Raw genomic sequence first — 24,876 nt, 5'->3', positions numbered from 1 at the left:
ACTGATGATAGAAGCAGTCCACCAAGTTTCCATACACAAGCTAGAAATCTCATGTTCAGATCTGGCCTTGTGGGAGCTTTGGGGGCTGGGGCAAGTGGGGCAGTGTCTGAAGTTGGCTGCTTGGGATGTGGGTGAGGCCCCGGGGAGCTGGGGGTTGGGCTGCACCCCTGTCCCTGCAGCCTGGGGCCCTGCATTTCCTCTGGAAAAGCTGCTCCCTGTTTCACCATCTCCTCTTAGTCTGAGTCCCAGGGACCCTGCACAGGCGTCTGCAGGGCAGGACGGGCCCTGAAATCTGGCAGCTGGGAGGTTTGCAGCAGTTTCTAACCCTCCCTCCCCTGCTTCTTCCAGGAGGCCCCACAAAAGCATCTGGCCCCTCTGGGAAAAGAGAGAAGCAGCCAAAGCCGAGGAGGAGCGGCAGAGCGAGGAGCTGCTGGTAGGTGCCCAGAGCCCCCCGCCACTTAGGTTTGCCTGGCATAAGAATGACCTGGTGAGTGCAGGGCCCACCCTGCCAGCCTCAGCCAGGGACCCATCCCCGCTGGAGCCCAGGGAGCCTGCAGGGTCAGACACGGGGGTAACGTGATGCCCTTAGGACGCAGGAGGCTGCTGGGCAGGAGAGGGTCAGTCTGTGTTAGCCCGGAGCCCCTGCCCACGGGCTGTCTGGATGTCACAGTGACCAGGGATCCTTTCTAGCTCCTGGGGGGATGGGGAGGAAGGAGATGAAATGTGGGCTGCAGAGATGGAGGATTTGGCTCAGTGCACATTAATGAGGTTTTGGGGAGAAGTGTCCCTCCTGTAGGTGATGTACAGCTCACCCCGGTCCTGATCCCTCCTCCCTTCCCGGGATAAATGAACTTCCCATCCCCCACCACCAGAGATCTTGTGTTCTGGTAAATAACTCTGCCACCCGCCCCCAGGTGCATTTATGATTTTCCCCTGTTATGGAGCAGATGAACTTCAATGTTGATAAATGCAAAATAGGGCACATTGGAAAAGATAATATCAAATGCACATAAACTGATGAGGTCTAAATTAGCTGTTACCGCTCAAGAAAGAGATTTTGGAGTCACTGTGGATAGTTCTCTGGAAACATCCACTGAATCTGCAGCAGCAGTCAAAAAAGCAAACAGAATGTGGGGAAACATTAGGAAAGGGATAGACAATAAAACAGAAAATATCCTATTGCCTCTATATAAATCCATGGTATGTCCACATCTTGAATACTGTGTGCAGATCTGGTCTCCCCATCTCAAAAAAGATATAGTGGAATTGGAAAAGGTTCAGGGAAAGTCAGCAAAAATGATGAAGGATATGGAACAGCTTCCGCATGAGGCGAGATTAATAAGACTGAAGCTATGGCTACACTCCGCAGCTTTTAGCCACACGACTGTGCCGCTACAGCCGTTCTGCTGCCAGGCGCGCAGTGTAGCTGCTCTTTGTTGGCAGGAGAGAAGTGCCAGTGTAGACAAAGCCTGAGACTGTTCACCTTGGAGAAGAGACGACTAAGGGGGGGATATGGTAGAGGTCTATAAAATCATGACTTGTGTGGCGAAAGTAAATAAGGAAGTGTTATTTCCTCCTCATAACACAAGAACTAGGGGTCATCCAGTGAAATGAATAGGCAGCAGGTTTAAAACAAACAAAAGGAAGTATTTCTTCACCCAACACACAGTCAACCTGTGGGATCCCTTGCCAGGGGAAGCTGTGAAGGCCAAGACACTAACAGGGTTCTAAAAAGAACTAGAGAAGTGCATGGAGGACAGGTCCATTAGGGGCTATTAGCCAGGATGAGCGGGATGGTGTCCCTAGCCTCTGTTTGCCAGAAGCTGGGAATGGGCGACGGGATGGATCTCTTGATGATTCTCTGTTCTGTTCATTCCCTCTGGGGCACCTGGCATTGGCCACTGTCAGAAGACAGGATACCGGGCTAGATGGGCCTTGGGTCTGACCCAGTCTGGCCGTTCTTATGTTCTCTGTTCCCCTGTTACTGAGCCGCCCTCTCCCTGATGCAGAAACAGACGGCAGCCGAGAGGCAGAAGATCGTCTGGGAGTGGCAGGAGCTGCGAGGGTTTCTGGAGGAGCAGGAGCAGCGGCTGCTGTCCCGGCTGGAGGAGCTAGAGAGAGCCATTGTCCAGCGAAGGGATGAGGGCGTCTGCAGCCTGTCCTGGGAGATTTCCCTGCTCAGCGAGAGGGGAGGAGAGAAGGGGCAGCAGCCGCTGAGCAAACCCCTGCAGGTCAGGCTGTCATTGCAATGATCGTACGCAGCGTTTCTCTAGGCGCTTCTGAGCCCTAGACCCCAAAGCACTTTACAGAGTGGGGTCAGGGGCATTATCCCTATGGGACAAATGGGGAAAGTGAGGCAGAGAGAGGGGTGGAGCCCTGGCCCAAGTCACACAGTGAGTCTGGCAGCGCCAGGATGGGCCCTGGGAGTCCTGGATGCTGCAGCCCCAAGACCTTCTCTCCTGGAAAAGTCTCTCTGCATTTGCACTTGGAGGGTGAAATCCCCTCCCCCACCATGCTGAGGTCCCGAGCCAGGCCCAAGGCCCCTGTCACTGCAGGTTAATGGGTTTAGTGGGGCCAGGGGCCTTCTGGGTCTCTCAGCCCGGGGGGGAATTTGATTCTCAATGCAGAGAAATATCTTCTGCCTGTAAAGTGCCCGGGGAGAAGATTTCCGCAGTGGGACCTGCCCGCAGGGTTTGCTGGGGCTGGTAGGGGGGCAGCAGCTCTGGGAATGTAAACCTGAAATTCCTCTACTGCCCGAGGCCTCAATGGTGACCCCTGCAGAGCAGGAGGCCTCCCTGCCCAGGGACACTCCCCTGGCGGCCTCCTCTTTCTCTCCTTTTTAGGGTGCTGGGAGCACTGGGGGCAGGTAAGTTCTGGGCTCCATTTCGCTCCCCCTCATGGGCCGCTAGGTTTGATAACTGCACTGAATAGGAAGCTGCCCCCTGCCCTGGGAGCGTGTGATTCTGTCTCCACTAGTGGCTGACTCGAGTAGGAGACGAGCCGGTTACTGTCTGGTCGCTCATGAGGTCACAGCAGGGCTGCTAGACCCAGGGCCGATGGGACAGACCAGGCCTGTCTCCTGGACTGACGTGGCCGCGTCACGTACACAGAGGGTGCAGAATCTCAGCTTTCGCCTTTGTTAAAGTGAGTTGCCGGCCCTCAGCACCTCCCCAGTGTAAACGGAGACAGTGTTGCCTTGCTGGGGCTGCCAGCAGCCTGAAGCCGTAACTCTGAGAGCGTGAACTCTCCTGTCCCCTGTTAATGTCATCGGGGTGTCAACTGAAATGGCAGCACTTTGATGTGAACATTAAACGTTCCCTGGCTGATCACTCGAGCAGGTGGAACGGGGAGAGGGCGGGAGTGAAGCCTTTGTGGGGTGGGAATAGGGGGTTGCTGTAGGGAGGGAAGAACAGAGAAGAGACAAGGACAAGGAAGCGAGAGAGAAATGGAGAAAGGAGGTTGGGAAAGGCAGGGAAACACAGGGAAGAACCAGCAGGGCCCTACAGAGGTGTCCAGGAGGGGGCTGTTTTCCTCCTGAGTGACACTGAGAGTGACAGACAAAGACTTGGCAAAATACTAAGAACTAAAATTTTATTTCCCATACGAAGGGCAGATTCCCCCCTTGTTCTTCGCACGTGGGTGTCCCATGGAGAGCAGTGGGTGTTCTGCTGTGAATGGAGCAGGGCACAGAGTCCTAAACTGATGCCCTGGCCACTGGCCGTAACGGACAGGGCAGTGTGGCCCTCTCTGCGAATGAGCTGGATGCCCCAGGGTTACTGCTTCAGCTGAAGGGTTGGGGGGGGTTTGGCATTAAAGGGCCCACGTTCATTCCCTGCTGGAGCCCTGGGCTCTGTCTGTGGCCACTGTCAGCATGTAGGACCTGCCCACTCTCTGGTCTGTGTCTCCTCCCTTTCCACATAATCCCCGTGCTGGTGCCCCTTGTTCCTGCAGTAAACCAGCGTAGGGGGTGGCTCTGCCCCCCCCCCGAACCAGAGCGTCCCTGAGAAAGCTCCTGAACAATGTCTCCATTCCTTGCTCGAGTGTCTCCCCACTTCCCGTCTCTCTGGGGAGCACAGGGCTGAGGTGACTCACCCTGACATTGACTATCTCAGGCTACAAAGCTCAGATCCAGGTTTTGTGAAGTTTGGGGGTTGCTGGGCTCAGGGTCTGGGGCTCAGGCCTATTTCTCACCCCTCCTTTTCCCAGCAGGGAGGATGGGACGTTTTGGAAGCCAGAGCCGGCGTTTGCGGAGCTGGAGAAGAGACTCAGCGGTTTCTCTCTGCAAAGTGCCATGCTGCAGGAGGTGCTGCTGGGATTCAAAGGTGAGTTGGAGTCTGGGGGTGGCGTCTCCTCTGGTTAGAGCGACCCTGACCCTGGGAAGGAGTCGGGGACTCTAGTGATGTCACTGATCCTGGGCTCCATCTCACAGCCCAGCTCAGCGAGTCGCCCTTCCCCATGGAGCAGCCCTGTGGGGCTGGCTCTGCCTGCAGGGGCTGCGTTATCGGCCTCTGATCTCTGTCACCATCTCGTCGTTAACAGCAGTTCCATTAATAAGCAATGGGGGTTTCTCCATGAATGTGAGGGCCTGAATTCTCACCTCTCCCATCTTCTCCTTCCCCTAGAGACGCTGCAACGGGAGCTGGGGAGCGACACAGGTACGTGTCTGTCTCTGACGGGCCGTGGGGAGATTTCAGCCCAATAACCATGTTAAGGACAGGGGATTGCAGCCTCCAGCAGCTGGAAGCTGTGTAACAATGGGAAGCGATGTTACTTTGTTCTTGCACCACTATATTTTCAACTGACTTGTCTCTTAAATATTTTAGCTCAGGGATCAGGAACCTTTGGCACACGGCTCACCAGGGTAAGCACCCTGGCAGGCCGGGCAAGTTTGTTTACCTGCCACGTTGGCATGTTTAGCTCCCACTGGACACAGTTTGTCACTCCAGGCCAATGGAGGTGGTGGGAAGTGGCAGGCAGCACATCCTTCAGCCTGCGCCGCTTCCTGCATCCCCCATTGGCCTGCGACGGCAGACCACGGCTAGTGGGAGCTGCAATCAGCCGACCCATGGACGTGGCAGGTAAAGAAACTGGCCCGGCTCACCAGGGTATGTGGATTGGAGTTTCCCCAAGGTCCTTTAAGTGTTTCTTGATTGGGCACTTGATTTGCAAATTCCTTTCTGAAGAAGCTGACCTAATGCTTTACTAAGGCTACTTCAGAATCAAAACACATCGATGTACAAGAACGTAGCCAATATTCCTAACTTTAACTGCAAAAATGATACACCCACACAGGTAGTATCATCATCATCAGCAGCAAATTATAATCTTTTCATAGACACCTTACACGCCAACCGTTGTACAACATTTGCTGCAAATATATAAGTGGTTACACCAATGAACTATACGGTCACAGGTTATATTAATAACATCACAGCCAGGGCTGGTGTTAGGGGGTAGCAAACAGGGCAACCTCCTGGGGCCCCAGACCCCCACAAAGCTACATTGCTTCAGCCCTGGGTGGTGGGGCTCAGGGGCCCAGACTTCAGCCCCATGCGCTGGGACTGCAGCTTTCTGCCCTGGGCCTCAGCGAGTCTAATGCCGGCCTTGCTTGGCAGCCCCCTGAAAGCTGCTCACGGCCCCCCAGGGGGCCCCAGACTCATGGTTGAGAACCCCTGCCTTACCCCACGAGTCACAGCAACGTTCAGGTTACTGCCAGGCCCAAAGGACCAGTCACTTCCGTAGGTCAAATGACTCTTAGATCTCCCAACAAAGACAACACTTGTAGCCAGTCCTGTCACAACCTGTATTAAGATTTATTTAAAAAGAAATGAGAGTTGTTTACAAAGTTAAAGCAGTGTGACAAAGCTCTGTCCTTGTCTCCATGGGCCCTGCATTTCCTGGTGGATTTCGCTAGCCTCAGAGGCTCACTGTGACCCTCCACGTAGCACTTCTCTCTAGGGACAAGGGTCACAGCCCACTGAGCCATTTTCATCATAAGGCAGCGAGGGAGGGGAGGCAAAGCTACCCTCCCTTGCAGAGTCTCTGTTGTCTCCCAGTCTCAGTGATTAATCAGGGGAGCAAAGGGGGAGCCCAGGACCCCCCTCTACTCCAGACTCCAGCCCAGGGACCCTAATAGTATCAGCTGTGGTATCTGACCTTTTAGAAACAGGACACATACAATTCCCTGTTCTACTTCCCCACAGCAGCCCCCACTTCCTCAGGCTCCACTTCACCCTTACCTCAGGGCTTCCTTCCTTGTGCCTGATCTGGTGTGTACTGCTCAGTCGCTCCCACAGCTCCTGTTCTGCACACCCACCTGCCTAACTGGGAGCTCTTTAACTAGTTTCAGCCAGCCCCTGATTGGCTTCAGGGGTCCCAATCAACCTAGCTGTCTCCAGGGCTTTCTGGAAGGATGTTAATTGGCCCCAGGTGTCTTGATTAACCTGGAGCAACTGTCATTTGGTTACCATGGTAACAGGGATTTGTTTAGCCTGGGGCTAACATACCTGTTTCTCACTACTTTCCTATAGCCAGCTGGCCTTGCCCTGTCACAGCAGCTAATCATCCAGATGCAGACAAGTTACAGTCTTAAATTTCAAAGGTAATAGAAGCTTCTCTAATAAGCAAGCTCTGCATATTCTTTAGGACTAACCCCGGCTAAGCAGCTGGGGATCTCATGCTTATGCCTAGGAACTTTGCCCCCCAGAGTCCAAGCAGCATACAGATCATCAGTTCCCTCTGTATGGGGTTTTTCATCCCCTTCCTGCCATGTGCTCTGAGCTGGAAACTCAGCTAATGGGAAGTCAAGAGCACAACAGTCTTTTGTCTTTAACATCCCATAATAGTCTCTCTGGTGTGGATGGACCTTTCCTGCCAGGCAGGGTGTAATGCATTTGGCTGTCAATCAGCACTTCACCTAGGTAAAGTCTCTCTCCTGTGTGGTGATTTACAGAGCCACAGAGGCTCACAATGCAACTAGTCAGATGTTAACCCAGGCAGCAAATCACAAGCATTCAATAAAGTCTAAACATGTTCTTAGAATCCTAATACCTGTTTTAACAATACTAACACAGGTGAGTCAGACCGATTCCACTGTGTGTTTGTCCATGTTCAATTAAGACATAGAGGCTTGTGTAAGAGCTAACACCTCGTCTGCCAGTGTCACAGGCAGGCTGGGTAGGGATGGTGTCTCTCGTCTCTGTTTCCAGAAGCTGGGAATGGGTGACAGGGGATGGATCATTTGATGGTTACCTGTTCTGTTCATTCCTCTGGGGCACCTGGCACTGGCCACTGAGCTAGACGGACCATTGCTCTGATGCAGTGGGCCCTTCTTATGTTCACAGTCTGTATGAGGAGTATCTACTCATTGGGACTCACTGGGGAGCCACAGAAAGGAACAAGATGTGCTGAGGTAAGAAGGCCCAGTCTCAGAGCCCCCGGGGTCACGCTTGCCAAAGGCTAAAACTAGGCCCAGCCCATGAAAGGGGCACTGCCAGGAGAGACTGGATAAAGGCTGGAGCATCCAACAACTTAGTTAACCTGAGAGAGCTGCCTTGGGGACAGTGACCGGGAGAATCCCCAGAGTGACTCCTTTGATTCTGCTCTTCTCTGGCCTTTGGTTCTTAGAATCATAGAACTGGAAGGGTCCTCTAGAGGTCATCTAGGCCAGTCCCCTACACTCAAGGCAGGACTCAGTATTATCTAGACAATCTCTGACAGGTGTTTGTCCAGCCTGCTCCTAAATATCCCCAGTGATGGAGATTCCACAACCTCCCTGGGCAATTTATTCCAGTGCGTAACCACTCTGACAGTTAGGGAGTTTTTTTCCTAATCTCCATCCTAAACCGCCTTTGCTGCAATTTAAATCCATTGCTTCTTGTCCTATGGTCATGTCCCCTCTGAGTCTTCCCCAGTTTTTTTCAATCTTCCCTCATAGGTTATGTTTTCTAGATCTTTAATCATTTTTGTTGCCCTTCTCTGGACTTTCTCCAATTTGTCCACATCTTTCTTGAAATGTGGCCCCCAGAACTGGACACATTACTCCAGTTGAAACCTAATCAGCGTGGAGTAGAGCGGAATAATTTCTTCTCGTGTCTTGCTTACAATACTCCTGCTAATACTTCCCAAAATGATACTTGCTTTTTTGCAACACTGTTGACTCCTATTTAGCTTGTGATCCACTACGACCCCCAGATCCCTTTCTGCAGCACTCCTTCCTAAGCCGTCATTTCCCATTTTGTATGTGTGCCACTGAGTGTTCCTTCCTAAATGAAGTACTTTGGATTTGTCCTTATTGAATTTCATCCTATTTACTTCAGACCATTTCTCCAGTTTGTCCAGATGATTTTGAATTTCAGTTCTATCCTCCAAAGTCCTTGCAACCCCTCCCAGCTTGGTATCGCCCGCAAACTTGATAAGTGTAAGAGAGAGACTCTGCTCCTGGGAGGGTTTCACCATGTGTCAGAGGGCTACACCCTGGTGGGAGGGGGCTAGGCCTGTACTGGGATAAGGCCACTCTGTGCTTCACAGTGTGGCAGAACCTAGAGTGTCCATTAGCAGGGAACAATGCTGGGGGGAATCGACATGTGGAAAGGACAGAAACCCTGTCTGCATTCTCTCACATTGTCCTTCTCACCCTGGCAGGCTACAGAATAACGTCCACGTTTCGCTCCAGATCATCCCCTCCTCCCACGGGGAAGGAAATGGCTGCAATGGAGCTGGCTCAGGTAAGGGATTCTCAGGGAGCTGGTGGTGGGTTCTGCTTGGAGGGAGAGAAGCAGTAAATGTACAGGAGGGTGGGAGCCAGTGATGAGCTGCCAAAATATTAACAACAGGTTCCCTCGTCCTCACCTCACGAGGGGGTCATGCCCCCCCAGGGGTCGTGCCCCTTCCAACCCCCCATGCTCCTTGACACCCCCCGGGGACCCCTGACCCATCCTCCCCCATCCCCTGACTACCCCCTGCTGCCCATCAAACCCCTCCTCTCATTCTTGATGCCCCCCTGGAACCTCTGCCCCATCCAACCACCCCTTCTCTCTGTCCCTGACTGCGCCCCCACCTCATCCAACCCCTGCTCCTTCCTGACTGCCCCCCGGGACCGTTGCCCCCATTCAGCCCCCTTGTACCCTGCCCTCTGACTGCCCCAACCCCTATCCAGCCCCCCACAACCTCAAAGGGGGAGGAGAAGAAGGGTGGAGCTTTCAGAGGAGAAGGGGAGGTGAGCTGGGGCCGGGGGCCGGCTGGACAGCTGCCCGAGCCTTTGTTAAATTTAAAAGCTTTTTTAGAAACAGTTGTCCTGGAACAACCGGTTCTAAAAAGGCTTCTAAATTTAACAACCGGTTCATGCGACCCGGCTGGAGCTCACCACTGGTGGGAGCTGCTAGAGATGGTGGGAGGCAGGAAATATCCTGGGTGGAGAAAGGGAGGGGACAGGATGTGACAAACCTGCTGACACTAGTGTAGTTTAGGGTGTGATGAGTTGTCACCCCCAGGGGGCAGTCTGGGAACCGCTGTGCCCTCTAACCCAGGGGTCCCCAACCCCCGGGCCGCGGCCTGTTAGGAACCGGGCCGCGAATCGACCCCTAGCGCATCAAGCGGCGTTTCTCCGGCGGGGCCCCTAAACCCCGCCCCCTCAGAGCCGCGTGGTGAGGGGGCGGGGCTGCAAGCTCCAGGCTGAGCTCAGCTGCCTCCACTCGGCGTGGAGCTCCCAGCCCCACCCCCTCCCCACGTGGCTCGGAGCAGGACGGAGCTCAGGCCCCGCCGGAGACACGCTGCAGCTGTCGGGCGAGGCGCTGAGGCTCCGGGTGAGGAGGGAGCCGGGGGTAAGAGGCTGGGGCCAGGGGGGTTGGCTAAGGGGCAGGGAGTCCTGGGGACAGTCAGGGCACAGAGAGGGGGCGGAGGTTGGGGGAGCGGTCAGGGGGCAGGGAATGGGGGGGGGTTGGATTGTGGGTGTTCCGGGGGGGGTCTGTCAGGACTCAGCGGGGTGGGAGGGATAGGGGTTGGGGCAGTCAGGGGACAGAGAGCAGGGGTGGGGTCCCAGGGTGGTGGGGGTCTCTGGGGATGGTGAGGGACAAGGAGCAGGATGGGTCGGGATTCTGAGGGGCGGGCAGTCGGGGGGGCAGGAAGTGGGTGGGGGTCAGATAGGGGGCAGGTCCGTGGAAATTATTTTTTCTACGAAACCGGTCCCTAGTGCCAAAAAGGTTGGGGACCGCTGCTCCAACCCTCAAGCTGGGCTGGCCCTTCTCACACTGCTTTGCTGGAGATTCAGCCAGCCTCTCCAGGGCCTGTTATCACCCAACACGACAGCAGGTGGCGCCATGCACCCAACTAAGCTACCTGAGTGCTTTACCTCAGCCACTCAAGGAGAGAGAGAAGACAACAGCCAATTTCCCAGCAATAAGTGTTAGCAAACAGATCAAAGCAGGTTACTTATATAACCAAAAACTCAAACTAAGCCTAACATACTATCTGGATAGAATTTGAATTAGCAATTTCTCACCCTGACTGATGATAGTTCACCAAGTTTCCATACACAACCTAGAAATCCCTTTACCCTGGGACCAGCACTTCCCCCACTTCAGTCTTTGTTGCTCAGGTGCTGCCAGGAGTTTTCTTGTGTGTGGGGAATGAGGCCAAGAGATGATGTCACACCCCACCTTATGTAGCTTTTCCATAGGGCAGGAACCATTTGTTCCAAACTCAGTTCCCAGTCCGGTTTGTGGAAAAATACAGGTACCAAAATGAAGTTCATTGTCATGTGGTCTGGTCACATGCCCTAGAGTGCCCTGCTGAGTCATAGTAGCCGCGACTCATAGGCTGGCTGGCACATTCACAGAAAGGCTAAGCTCTTCCACAGTCCATTGTCTTTGTTGATGAGCCATGAACTGTCTGGCTTCTTCATTGTTGTACCTGAAAGGCTCGTTGTGGGTGTTACCCAGAGTAAGCACATTTGAAAGACAGATACAGAGTCAATATCCATAACTTCAGATACAAACATGATCCATGCACACAGGTAGGATAATCGTATTCAGCAAATCATAACTTTTCCAGTGACACCGCACGTGACTCATCTTGTACAAAATGCCTCATGTCCTAATCATATTATAATCCTGCCACTATGCTGAATATTGGCTGTAGTGTCAGATAGCTCCTAATGTCAAGGCACAGGTGTTGGGAATGGAACTTGCCCTCTTTGTGGAACAGGAAATAACCCTCCAGCCAGGGCTGGGAAAACTTCCCAGACTCCCAGTGCTGGAGCCTGAATCTACTGGCACTTCATTAGTTACCCCCACCCCCGATCTTTGTGGCAACTGCAAACGTTATCGGTGATGATTTTATATTCTCTTCCAGGTCATGGATAAGAATGTTAATAGCACAGGGCCAAGATCCAATCTTACGGAACCCCTAGAAAGAAATCCACTCAACCATGGTTCCCTATTTAAAATCCCAGTTTTTAATCTATTTAATGTATGCCGTGTGTATTTTGTACATTCTAGTCAAAATATTGTGCTGAAGCAACTCATATGCCTACGTATATTACATCAGTACTATTAGCTGCAACCAAACTTTTAATCTCATCCAATAAGGATATCCACTTAGTTTGATAGAATCTATTGTGTCTAAACCTTTTTAATGGATACTAATTACATTACTCTCCTTTCTTTATTAATGAAATCCAGTATCAGCTGCTCCATTCTTTTGCCCAGTATCGATTTCAGATTAGCTGCGTCATCTCTTTTATACTTTTTAAAATATTGGCACAGCATTAGCTTTATTCCAGTCTTCTGGAATTTCCCAAGTGTTCCAAGTCCTAATTAAAATTAACAGTCCACCACGCTCCTCCAGCGGGTCTTTCAAAACTCTAGTTATCTGGACCCACTGATTTAAACACATCTAACTTGAATAGCTGCTGTTTAACGTCCTTGTGAGTTATTGTTGAAATGGAAAGACTGTCAGCGTCAACATCTTATGATATGAGTTACATCATCTGTTTTTCTCCAAATCCAGGAGAGAAATATTTATTGAACACTTTTACCTCTTCTCCATGATTGTTGATAATTCTGCCATTTCCATCTAGTAATGTACCACTACCATTGTTAGGATTAATTTTGTACTTTTAAAAACTTCCTTCTTATTTTCATTGGTTAATCATTGATTTCTGATAGCTTCCCTTGCCAGCTTTCTACAATTCTGACCTTTGAACTTAAATTCTTTACTATTGACTTCCCCTTTCTTCCATATATTTTATTTGGAGAGAGTTGGGATTCCAACCAGGGAGCCAACAGCAGGGTCCAGAGCCTGCCCCATCTCCTATATTAAGCTCTGGTTAGTAGCTATGTGATAAATGTGATGACCCTGCCTCCGTCTGTCAGCTGGGAGACGCAAAGTTCTCTCTTTCCACCTTCTGATGCCACCTGGCTGCTCTAAGCAAGGTGAGGTGGGACTGTTAACATGTGCCTCCCGGAGCTTCCATTTACCTGGTGCTGCTGTTCTGTGAACAGTGGGGCTGTGAGTGGGGCAGCAGGTCCTGAGTGTTGGACTCTTTCTCTTTCAGGGGCCGGTGACCTTCGAGGAGGTGGCTGTGTATTTCACCAGGGAAGAGGGGGCTCTGCTGGACCCCGCTCAGAGAGCCCTCTACTGGGATGTCATGCAGCAGAACTATGAGACTGTGACCTCGCTGGGTAAGGAGTCCTGTCCCCTGGGTTATTAGAAGCTGTGGGATCTCTAAAGAACCTGAGTAGTGATAACGTTATACCTTTATTTGTCACACAAGTTTTGACAAGTTTCCTTGCTCCCCCTTTTTTTGCCTTATCTCCCACCCACTAGTATCATTTTTGTCATGTGCCTTTTTGGTGCCGTCAGTCATTTTAAAATTGCATTGTATGTATCCTTATTGGATACATTAATAACTGCAGCTTTCATGCCTTTTCCTCATTTTAAGAGGAAAATACGCCACCTGTAGAATTCTAAATTGAGTAAATAGGTGTATGACTCATGCATGGCTTGTGTGACAGTCAGATGAGCTCCTATTTTGATAGGAGAGCGTATAATGTTGCCATTCAGGACCCCACGGATGAAGGGAGAACAGAGCTGTGGGAGGGGAGGAGAAGGGGGGAGTAGATAATTCTGGGGTGCCAGGACATGGGGAGGGTGTGTGCAGGGTTAGAGCTAACAGCAGCAGGGAGGGATGAGGTTGTGAGAGACGAGGAGGGAACACAAGAATCTCCCAAGGTGCCGGCAGGTGGTGCTGGCTGAGAGTAATGGGAAGAAGTGGAGAGGAGTGTGGAGGAAGGGCACTGAGGAAGTGGCTCAGTCTCAGGTGCTGAAGCTAAGTGGCCTGTCCTTGTGGAAGAGTGGGAGCCCTTGGGGGTCTAGTGCACTCAAGGGGCACCTCCCAAGGACTGTTTAAAAGCCAGGGCATTGCAGAGATCCTATGGATCCATGACAGTGCCAGAGGTTCAGCCTTATGGGGAAAATATATAAAACAAGAAAAGGATCTAAATGCGTGTTTACCATCGCTCCCTCTCAGTCCTCATGGGAATCCCTGATCCGTTCCAAAGTGTATTAAAACCTTCCTTAAAGGCTTATCTCTTGATTATCAGGTCATGTCCATTTGTTAGAGGGCTTTCCTTCACCCTCCCACTTCCTGGTTCTTGTCACGCAGACAGCAAGCAGCGAAAGACCAGAAGTCTGAAGCACAGATAATGCGATGTTTATTGGGGTTATTTCCAAGCAAGCATATTCCACTGCCCTAATGAACTTACACCTAGAAAAATTAATTATGCAGCAGACAGAAACAATTGGAGAACCAGACTGATTAACAAGTAAAAGTGGTAGCCATAAAGATAGAACAATACAGAAATGAGGGTTTCACAACCACAACCATTGATAAGGGATTTCTTGCCAGACAGGCTGCTGTCAAACTAAGTTTTCTTTAACCATCTTAAGATCTATTTCTTTATCTGGTGGTGATGGGCGCTATCAGGACAGGATCGACTTCCTAACAGCCCAATAGCACCTTATTTCAGTGTGACTGGTTTGGGATGTGAGGATGTGACCCTTCACTTCCCAGCTTATGGCTGCCCCTGCTGCTTAGCCAAAGGCCTTAGCCTAAGAACAAGGCCTCAGACTGTCACAGTGAGAGAAGGCCCAGACACAGGCGGACTGAGATTTTGATTCTTAGCTAGTTACAGGGGTATAAAGACAAAGTGATAAAAATACCCCTAAGTTCTTAAAGTCTAGGCTTTACAGGCAGGCCTGAATATCTCTATTCTAACAGTGGGTTCTAGCCCTTCCCCCATTCTGTGTCTGTCCTGTCTATTTAGATCAGGGGTCGGCAACCTTTCAGCAGTGCTGTGCCGAGTCTTCATTTATTCACTCTAATTTAAGGTTCCATGTGCCAGTAACACATTGTAACATTTTTAGAAGGTCTCTTTCTATAAGTCTATAATATAGAACTAAACTATTGTTGTAAGTAAAGTAAATAAGGTTTTTAAAATGTCTAAGAAGCTTAATTTAAAATTAAATTAAAATGCAGAGCCCCCTCAGACCAGGGCCAGGACCCAGGCAGTGTGAGTGCCACTGAAAATCAGCTCGCTGCCGCAGGTTGCCTACCCCTGATTTAGATTGTAAATTCTTCAGGGCATGGGCCATCTACTGTTCTCTGTTTGTACTTTGCCTAGCACAATGGGGACCCACTGTTAGTTGGTCCTTAGGCACTAAGGTAGTGAATATGATTTGTTATAATAGTAACTCTCCTGCCACTTTGAGCCAAGGAAGATGGCCTTGGGATGCGTAGCCTTATTTGGGGTGTGTGAGTAATGTTGATTTGATTTATCAACTTAATTTAATGTGTATTGTAATTATTTTAATTAATTAATAATAATACGTAATCATTTATATTAATTAATATGGGTTTAGGCTCACCAATTTGTTTGATCAGAAGATAAAAGTTGGTGTTTCGAATCAGGTTCCACAGAATTGATAAAGGGACCTTCGGGTATGACAGGAAGCTCACAGTGAGACAGATATAGTCATAACAACTTTTATTAAACTCAATGAAATAGTAAGTAAATTGTAAAACAGGTAGAATTACAGAGTTACAATTGTATTACTGTTATTCAAGAGATACATATGATGATACAATATTATGTGCTGCAAACTTTGGTTAATATTCACACCCTGTTTTGATAAACGGATGTTGGCCTCGCCTCTGGCGGTTTTGGTTTCACAGCTCTTGCAAGGGAAACTAATGCAAAGAGCTGTCAAAGCTACTTTGGAATTTACTTTTTAGCTCAACTAAATAATCTAATACACAAATTAAAATAAAGTTTAGAGAGACCAAGCTTAGCCGAGTCCCTTTGAACTTAAAGTTTGAAAAGAAAATAAGTGCGCCTATTACTGGTTAATAGCTGTTGTAGATGGATAGCATGAATACGTAGCTGAAGATGGTGAAGTGTAGAGAAGGAGTAGGTGGGGATGGGGATACCATAGTGAGGACCTCTTTTTATAGAAATAAATACCGGAAATCCTTCCTCTTATGCCCAAATTTCAGTCTTCCCCCATAGAAATTACTCCATAGGCTAGTATGTGTGTGCGTATGGATGTATCTGCGCACTTGTGGGGTACTTGTTAAGTCTGTGAGTACAACTTTGAAAAATCCCCTTTGCTATTCTTCATTGTCTGTTGGTCTAGGTAAAGGGTCTTAGACCTAAGCATAGACACTTTATTTGGGTATAGGAAAAACAGTTGCTTTTCTGGGTAAAAGGGCACAGGATGTAGCTATGCTAACTTTGCTTTAGCTTAAAATGCAGGTTTTTGGCCTGTAGGTTTCTTGCATTACAGCCAAATGTATTTTTAATATGAATTAATAAACCTATCACAATACCGTACTTATAAGAAAAGAGAGATTTATGCAGGCAAGCAGATGAATCCTGAGAGCTACAGATGTTACTGTCTAAAAATGAGATGGGGTTAAAACTATGGAATATTCTTTGTGACAAGTATCCCACAAATTCCACTGACCTCCCGTGTTTTCTTTGCCTGCAGTAGGGTTTCCAGTTTCCAAACCTGATGTGCTCTCGCAGCTGGAACAAGGGGAAGAGCCATGGGTCCCGGACCTCCAGGGCTCTGAGAAAGAAGTGGTCCCAAGAGCTGCCTTTGCAGGTGAGGAATTGGTTCAGCAACTGCTTAGGAATGCAGGAAACATTTGGGATGCCCTACAAAGACCCTGTGAGCTCTTCAAGTTCCGGATTGTTCCCTGCAGATGTGGAATCATTATGGCAGATGTCACTCATAGCTTCCCTCCTATTCTGACTGACAACTGGCAGCAGGTCCCTCCCTGATCTCACTTTCCCCTGAGAGTTATGGTGCAATGAGGACCCAGAACTGATCCCTTCCTCTCTTCTCTGTGGAAGGGTTTGGGGAAAATCAGTACCTGATATGTTTGATCTCTCCCACATATATTTTGGTTTGTTCATCCCTTTTTCCATTCCTCTCTCTGACATTTCCTTTTTCTCAGGCACAGGGAGTGACCTATGTCTGGATTCTCTCTGTCTCCCATCCGGCGATGGCCTGGCGAGTGAGAACGAGGAGGAGAAACCCCAGCAGGAAGACACTGTGCAAGTAGATCCACATTGGCTGTTATCAGGAAGATCCAAAGGGAATGTTTCCAGGAGTTGTGCACTCCCAGAAAACACAAAAGCCTGTGAGACTCAGCAGAGGCCAGAGGAAAACTACAGTAGCCACTCAGACCTTATTCCACGCAACAGAATCAACTTGGAAGAGACACACTACATGTGCCCTGAGTGCGGGAAAAGCTTCAATCAGAATTCTCACCTTATCAGACATCAGAGAATCCACACAGGGGAGAAGCCCTACACGTGCACCGAGTGTGGGAAAAGCTTCGGGCAGCGCTCTCACCTTATCAGACATGAGAGAATCCACACAGGGGAGACGCCCTACACGTGCACCGAGTGCGGGAAAAGCTTCGGGCGGCGCTCAAACCTTATCATACATTGGAGAATCCACACAGGGGAAAGGCCCTACACATGCCCTGAGTGTGGGAAAAGCTTCCATCATAGCTCAAACCTTATTATACATCAGAAAATCCACATAAGAGAGAACTGTTATAAATCCCTTGACTAGGGCTGGAGAACGATTTTTTTTTTTAATCACATTTGCTAATTCCCTTCTTTGGGGTCAGTCCTGTGATCTTTTCTATCAACTCCTTTCCTTTGAGTCGAAGGAGTGTGTGTCCCTCCAGCCAGGAATGTTCGTCAGCTCCTGATGGGGGAGAGGTTTGATTCCAACAAGCTACACTGAGGCTAAAACTACCTGTGCCTGACATCCACTAGGGCTGTACATGGCGTTGGCTGCTCAAGTTAGTGATCTTGGTGTAAAAAGACAATTATAGTTGTTGTGCAGATGCAGCCCAGGTGCAGTGGTTGGCATTAGCTTCCCCCTTGACCTGACCTAAACTCCATCACTTTCCCTAGTCTAAACAAACCCTGAGCATCCCGGTTATACTGTTCCCCCATTTCAAAGCCATTGTTAGTCATCGAGTTCACTCTTGGGGAAGAAGTTGTTTCACTCCCAGTTGCTCTGATGTTGGTTCAGGTTGTGCTGGAGAGCAGATATTTTTACTACCATTTTTCTCACTTAAAATATATTGAACTATAACAAAGAGCAGGAACAGGGCAGGGATAGGGGAAAATGTCATTTCACCCTCTGGAACAACAGAAGAAGATGGGGTAAATCAGAGGGATTCCCCTGTTCCCCATCACCATCCCAATCCCCCTGTTGTGCAGTTGGTTAGGTCAGTATTTTTTCTAAAGGGCTGGGAAGAGGATTCCCTCGTAAATAACTTGTAACTAAACAAAGTGCCCATGCACTGGGCTCCCAAAGCAGTTGTGGGCTAGGCCCTGCAGGTCGCTCCTGAAGAGATCTCCTTCCTCATTAGCTGCATGTTGCCTATTATTTGGGAAATACAATCCCTATCTAGGTAGAGATGGGAAACATAGAAGTGACTTTTCTCATCAGCTCACCCCTGGGAGATGCTGCAAATGTGTAGAAAATGAAATCCTTGTTGAATGTGATATAGCTGCAGAAAGATACCTGTTTTTAATAGAGACCTGACATTTGTTGTCTTACAGGGATTCTAAGTCGCACCTGAATTTAGTCCCTAATTTAAATCTGTGCCACCAGATTAAAGAAATAAAAAGGCATAGTTGGGGGAGTTGTACCTCACTGTCGCTACTGATCTGTTGTGCGGTTGGTGAAGAATTCTACGCCAGAGAAGTGTCAAATTACTCCAAGTAAGGTCAAAGATTTGACAAGAACTCAGGCAAAAATTGCAGGTACTAGTGGTTGATTTTCACCCCCGAGATGGAAGCTACGGTGACCTGTGGCCCAGGTAAACTATTTTTAGAACCTGCTCCCTAGTTAAGTGGCATTGGTCACACTCCTGAAGGATGCCATGATTAAATTGGGCACAACTGTCTTTTACCATTTGAATCCAAAGTTAGATGAAGCACAGAGAGAAACAGCTGATTCCTTCAGAGCCATTCCATGCCTCTGGGTCTCAATCTGGCTGCCTTGTTGGACAAGAAGCACTTCCATGCTGGGCAAACAATGGTAGCCAATGAGGGAATGTATCAGATGCGAAGTTCAGACTGCAGGATACTTGAATGCTGAGTCCAGAGTCTGTGGAGTAGTCTAGGCCTGCACAACTCGTAAAGCAGCGAGGGCAATATTACTCCAAAGAAAACAGCTCAGGGATGAAACCCCCCCGGCCTCACTGAACACCACCCCCAGCGCCAAGCCCCTCCCGAAACAATCCCCAAGCGCCACCCGCCCCGTGGAAACAAACCCTCCTTCCCTAGCACCGTCCTGCCAAAACGGTGGTATTGAACCTTGTTAATAAGTTATAGCGGGCCCCTAAGATAGTATAATTAAGGTAAAAGAAAACTGTCTTTTTGCTAGAAGTAGAATAAGATCTTCCCCCCACTTGGTAATCAGTTGCCTGTGGAGTGAATGAGGTGGGACTGAGGAAGGCAGCACCTCCAGACAGCTGCAACCCTTGGAGAGGGGCTGGGAGCCAGACCAGATCAGCAGAACAGGTCAGCCACTGACTCATAGCTCGTCTCCTCAGTCCCCTGCTGCTGGCTCACCAGCCCCTCCCACTCGCCGCCTCAGCCCCCCCCGTCCCTGCTGTCCGCGCAGCCACCCCGTTGCCACTGCCTGCCCACTCGCCTCCTCAGCCCCCCACCCTCACCTGCTATTGTGTCCTACAGGAGGCCTGTGATACACTGGGGGTCAGATTAGATGCTCTAATGGTCTCTTCTGGCCGTAAAGTCGACTAATTTCTGAAAAACTGAGTGTAGCATTGGGAGCAGCGTCTGACATTTCCCTGTCTAGCCAGCTTGCTGCCTAGAACGAACGCTCCTTGAGTGGGGTGATCCACAGGGAGTAGCTCAAACCTCCAAAGTGCCTGGCCAGGGGCAGGACATTAGCCCAGCAAGGGAGGGGTGTGGCAGTGACATCACAAAGGCCTTTTGCAGGACCTCAGCCTATTGGTCCAAGGTGGTGGGGAGGTGGTGACCTCACAGAGAGATGCTGACATCAGCCAGGCAGGACAGGGGCGAGGGGCCAGGGAAACCTCAGAGACCCCTGTGGCTTTGCTTCAGCAAGTCTCCTTCTCCAGGTCTCTCTTTGAGGACTGAGAGAGTATTCGGGTTCACAGACGTGAGCGCCAGGAGGAACCTCTTTTGAGTTTTCTCCTTCCCTTTTAGTGATTTTACTAGAAAACAGCCATCCCTGTTTAGAAGGCAAGAGCCTCCTGGAGGTTTGAAACCTGTTCAGTCTGATCCAGCTGGTGACAGTTGAATTCTAGGCATGGAAAATACGAGCTTAAGCAGGCAGAAGTTTATGGCGCACCTGGGATTTTGTCCCTTATAATCACCGGGGACATTAGGATTTGTTGTTTTTGTTTCACCTTTTCCTCCCTCCGTCCCTCCCTCCTTTCTCTTCGTCTCTTGCTTCTTTTGTCCTTTCTCCTGTTCCCCTCCCAACATTAGGAGAGGTGTGTGTGTGTGTATTGCGGGGGAGTGCTCTGCAGCTCTCACTGTGGGAGGTCCATCCAAAAATGTGGGGCTGAAATAGTGCTCGGGCAGTGATCCCCACCGGTGACCTGGGCCATCCTTTGGGCTCTCTGGTGAGAACCCTCAGCCTCCTGTCCTCAGTCTCTACCCTGATTGGCTGAGCAGGGGGTTATTGACAGGGAGGAGACTCAGGTCCTTTATGTTCTCTTTTAAGACCAAGGAAATAAGTCAGAACCAGTTCTGTGTTTGATAAATTTTACTGCTTCTCTGCATTAATGGTCTCTGAGCAGTTCATGATTCTCTCTAACATTGCAGTTCTCCTCAAATACTTGCTGAATAATTACTGTGCACTGTTGTTGGTCTGGAGCTCATCTGAGAGCACTTTACTCAGGTCATTCAATGTCTGAAATTCAAGATCCGAGGGTTAGTTTGAAAATCAGGGCTCTTGGGTCCTATTCCCAACTCTGCCCCTGCCTGGGCGTGTGACCTAAGACAAGTCAATTCTCCTTTCTCAGCCTTAGCTTCTCTCTCTTTCAAGTAGGGATAATAATGATCCGCTCCTACCTATCTCAACACACTCACTCTTCCCCAATACACACACTGTCTCTCCCACACACAAACAGTCTCCACACTGCAGTTGAAAAGCAGCTCGCAATCCAGTAGGATGCCCATGGAACAATGGGATGGAGAAACCTGTATCGTGTGATGCTATGCCATCCTCTGAGACATCGCAAACCCTTCTCAAATCACCCTGCACCTGTTGCACAGTGGGATAGCTACCCACAGTGCACTGCTGTCTGGCGATCCAAGAGATGCTAGCGTGGATGTGCTCTGGTGACACAAGGCATATTGTGGACCTGCAACTGCGGTTTAATTCAATCACTTTAAAGCAGCATTGCCAGGGGCTGGGTGGCTCCTGTCGTTCCTCACCCTGGAGTAAACTCAGCGTTTTATTCCATTCTTGATGTTTCATGGAATAACAACAGACGACCGAAGAAAGACGTGGACAGGGTGGGTCTCAGGGGTGGGGCAGGTCTTGGAGGTGGGGGCAGTGGGCAGGGAGGTTTCAGGGGAGGGGCACAGAGGTGCAAGTGGTGCAGGGCAGGTCTCAAGGGAGAGGCAGAGAGGTGTGGGTGGTGGGCAGGGTTGGTTGCAGTGACGGGTCAGAGAGGTGGTGGTGGCGGCTGGTGGGCAGACCGTGTGGTAGGGGGTGGAGAGGCACGAGCAGCAGGCAGGAAGGCCTTGGGGGAGGAGAGGAGCGAGCGAGAGGTGGATCAGCTGTCCTCAGCCAAAGAGGAAGAGAGGTGGGTGGGAAGTGGCCAAACAGGAGCAAGGGGGGAGCACAGGTGCGGCCTCAGAGAGAGAAGGGTGGGGGGGCAGTGCCATGGTCTGGGCACCAATGGGCCCCCCACTTCTAGGGAGCTTCCAGCGCTCACACCCAGCCTCCCCAAATGCAAGAGCCATGAGCCACCTATTCTCTTCATCTTCACTAACCAAGCCCCTCCCCAAGCTATGTTGATGGAAGAAGCCCTCCTGTTGGCACAGCGCTATCTGCACCGGGGTTAGGCTGATATAACTGCATTGCTTAGGGAGGTAAATTTTTTACACCCTGAGTAATGTAGTTACACCGATCTAATTTTGTAGTGTAGACCTGTCCAAAGAACCTTGGGAGTAAAACTTCACCTGCTCCTCTGCTTTACTGAATCCAAACACCAGCAAAGCTTGTCAGGCCCAGATGGAGGTTGGCAGAGAGTCAGGTGTGTGCAGACATGATCCCTTCAGCAACTCTAGGCACCATGGCTTAGCTGGCTAAAACCACTGTTTTGTATACAGGAGATCCTGGGTTCAAGTTCCAGTGGTACCTTACTGAGTTGCTTTTGGGGCACCTGGTACTGGCTACTGTCAGAAGACAAGATTCAGAGCTAGATGGACCTTCGGTCTAGCCTAGTGTGGTTTTTCTTATGGTTTAAATTACACTCACAGGCACTGAGGATAGAGTTACTGAAAGTTTGGGAGTTAGGAGCTGATAGGACCGTGGTCCAGTCCTCTCAGACAACCTCCTCCTCTGGGACAGGGGCAGGTCTGAGCTCTCACACCAAATGCTCATGGTGGCTGCCAGAATCTGTGGGCAGCTCGTTTAGTTTATGCCAAGGGTTGAGTCCTATTTTGTGCACCGTGTCTGAGAATGAAAATCCTAAACCGCTCTTTGAAATGACGAATGCAGCAGGACGTGTCATTGTCCCTGCCCCAGAGCAGACAGACCGATGGAGAAATGCCATGAGTCCAGGGTAATACTCCCCTGCGGTTTTACCATTTCCACTTGCTAAACCCCCTCCCAACCTTCTGGGCTCCTGGAGCAGGGGACTGAGCCTGAGCCGAGACACGGACACTGCAACTTTACAGCCCAAGCCGCATGACCCTGATTAACGTGACACGGGCCAGTCATGGGTGTTTCATTGCACTGGAGACGTAGCCTAATGTTATGTCTGCACTGCAATTAACACACCCAGGGCACCTGTCGCAAAGCCCGGGTCAGCTGCCTCAGGGTTATGGGGCTTGGGCTGCAAGAGTATAAAATTACAGGGCAGACAGATGGGCTTGAGCCCACCCTCTGAGACCCCACGAGGGGTGAAGGTTTCTGAACCCAGGCTTCAGTGTGAACACAAATATCTGCACCACAGTTTTTAGCCTCTCAGCTTTAGCTTCATGAGGTCAGATGGTCCAGGCCAGCCATGCTGCCATCTTTATCCCAGGAGAGATGGACTCTAAGGGTACGTCTCCATTGCAATGTCAGCCAATGGGTGGCACACTGTACTCAAAGCAGCACCCTGGAAGCCCCATATTCACCACTCTCATATAATGATGATACGGTTTGTACAAAGTCTGCCTGGTCAGGTGTCATTTCAAAAGTCTTGGTCTGTTGAACATTAATATTGTGTTGGATTGTGTGTGTAGCATTGGCTGGGAAGTTTTGTTCTGTGTGTGTTACTGAGATGAGGTTGGGAAATGCCCACCACCAGCCTTTCAGGTGTGACAAGGGAGGAGCCAGACCGCTGCTGGGATCCACACTGCCAAGGACTATCCCAGGAACCATGTACAATGCAGACGTCTCCGAGATAGCACAGCGACAATGGACACTGCTTGCTCACATCCTAGCAAAGGTACTTCCTAGCCAGTTGGAAGAAACTATGAAAGGGGGGGTAGAGACATTATCAGTTGGCCTCTCTCCCCCACAACTCAACAGCTGGAAACACACCTGGATGACAAAACTGATTCAGAAACCAGAAGAGAATAATAATAGTACATTCAATCAAAGTCCCCAAACAGACTAGTAGTGGTTTTTCAGCAGAAAATTTTCAGTTTGGGGAATTTTGTTTTCTCAGTCAGACCTTGCCAAGAGAAGATGGTTGAGTTGCCTCCTTCAGACCAGCTTGGCCTAGACACTAGCTCTGGTTCACTGTTGTGACCTTGCTCAGAATGGAGGTATTGTAATTATCTGGGGAGGTCCCAGGGTGTTAGGGGGAAATTATGAGGCTGTTCCCTTTTGAGATAAAAACTAAATAATGCAGGACTAGAGAATTTTTTTTTTAGAAATCTGGGATTTAGACATTTTATTTGAAGCAGGGGGTGCAGCTGAGATTCTGAGAAGGCTTTTGTTTGCAAGAAGCAACATTGCTGGATCTGTCATTGTACGAAGGGGGGAGATGGTTGTCTATAAAGGAGAGTGAAGACTAAATACATCCGATAAGGATGGGATTTGAACCCATGCGTGCAGAGCACAATGGATTAGCAGTCCATCACCTTAACCACTCGGCCACCTCATCTAAGTTGCTAAAACAGGGACAGGAGGAGAAATCTAAGGCTGGCAGAGATAGGGACACTAAGACGTTTTTAAATACGAAGCGTAAGCAGGGGCTGAATGAGCTCCCCCCTCACATCTAGTGAGGAGCTGGGGGAAGACTTCAGGAACAGGCCGTGTTTGCACAGACACCCCTACTCTGCCTAGCTATGCAGCATGATGGGGCCGCTTCCCCAAAATGACCAGTTTGGGATGATGGTGGGTTGCAAATCACTTTAGGGTTGAATGGAATGAAATGTTATTCTCCTTCCTGTACGAGTGAAGGGAGCAGAACGTACCTAGGCCGTCCTGACGGAGGGGTGGGTGGGGGAGGAATCGCTTTCATTGGACGGCAGAGAAGTGATGGAGGACGTCACCCTAACCCAGTGGTCCCCAAACATTTCACACTGCGCCCTCGTATCCATGGCTGTGGCCCCTTGGAAGCCGCGGTCGAGAACCGGGGCTGGGGCCGTTGCTTGCTGGGGAGAGGGGAGCGGACAGGGGTAAGGGGGTCGAGGCCGGGCTGGGAGCCAGGGGCCCAGGCTGAGGGTGGGGCTGGGGAAGAGCTGGGACAGAGTGGGGCTGAGTGGGGCTCCCTCCCTGCCCTCCATGGGGGCTGGCTCAGGCCCTGAGGTGCCCCCATCAATCTTCCTCTGTGTCCCCCTAGGAGTCACGCCCCACATTTTGGGGACCACTGACCCCTACTCGCTAAGCAGGGGCTGGTGATGCCAAAGCCCAGGGAAAGGGAGAACAAGTGTGGGGGCCCCAGCACCGGAACCCTGCCCCCCCCCACTTCTGTCTGTGGCTCTGCCCCCTTCCACTCCTTCCACCCATGGCCCCATCCACTGTCACCTCTGTTCCACCCCTTCCCCCACTGGCCCCACCCTGTCTCTCCTTTACCCAGCCCCGCTGCGGCCCCGAGACCAGAGACGCTCTGTG

General features: G+C 50.3%; 1 non-coding gene across 1 annotated transcript; it reads right to left on the bottom strand.

Annotated features, from left to right (window-relative positions):
• Positions 1 to 23,841: 23,841 nt before the first annotated feature.
• On the bottom strand, positions 23,842 to 23,923 carry TRNAS-GCU. Its single transcript has one exon. It is a non-coding gene; the product is annotated as a tRNA-Ser (tRNA).
• Positions 23,924 to 24,876: the final 953 nt, after the last annotated feature.

This window comes from Mauremys reevesii, linkage group 14 (genome assembly GCF_016161935.1).
Source record: "Mauremys reevesii isolate NIE-2019 linkage group 14, ASM1616193v1, whole genome shotgun sequence".
In the NCBI taxonomy this organism is placed as follows: domain Eukaryota; kingdom Metazoa; phylum Chordata; order Testudines; family Geoemydidae; genus Mauremys; species Mauremys reevesii.
This window is presented reverse-complemented; position numbering and strand designations above follow the sequence as displayed.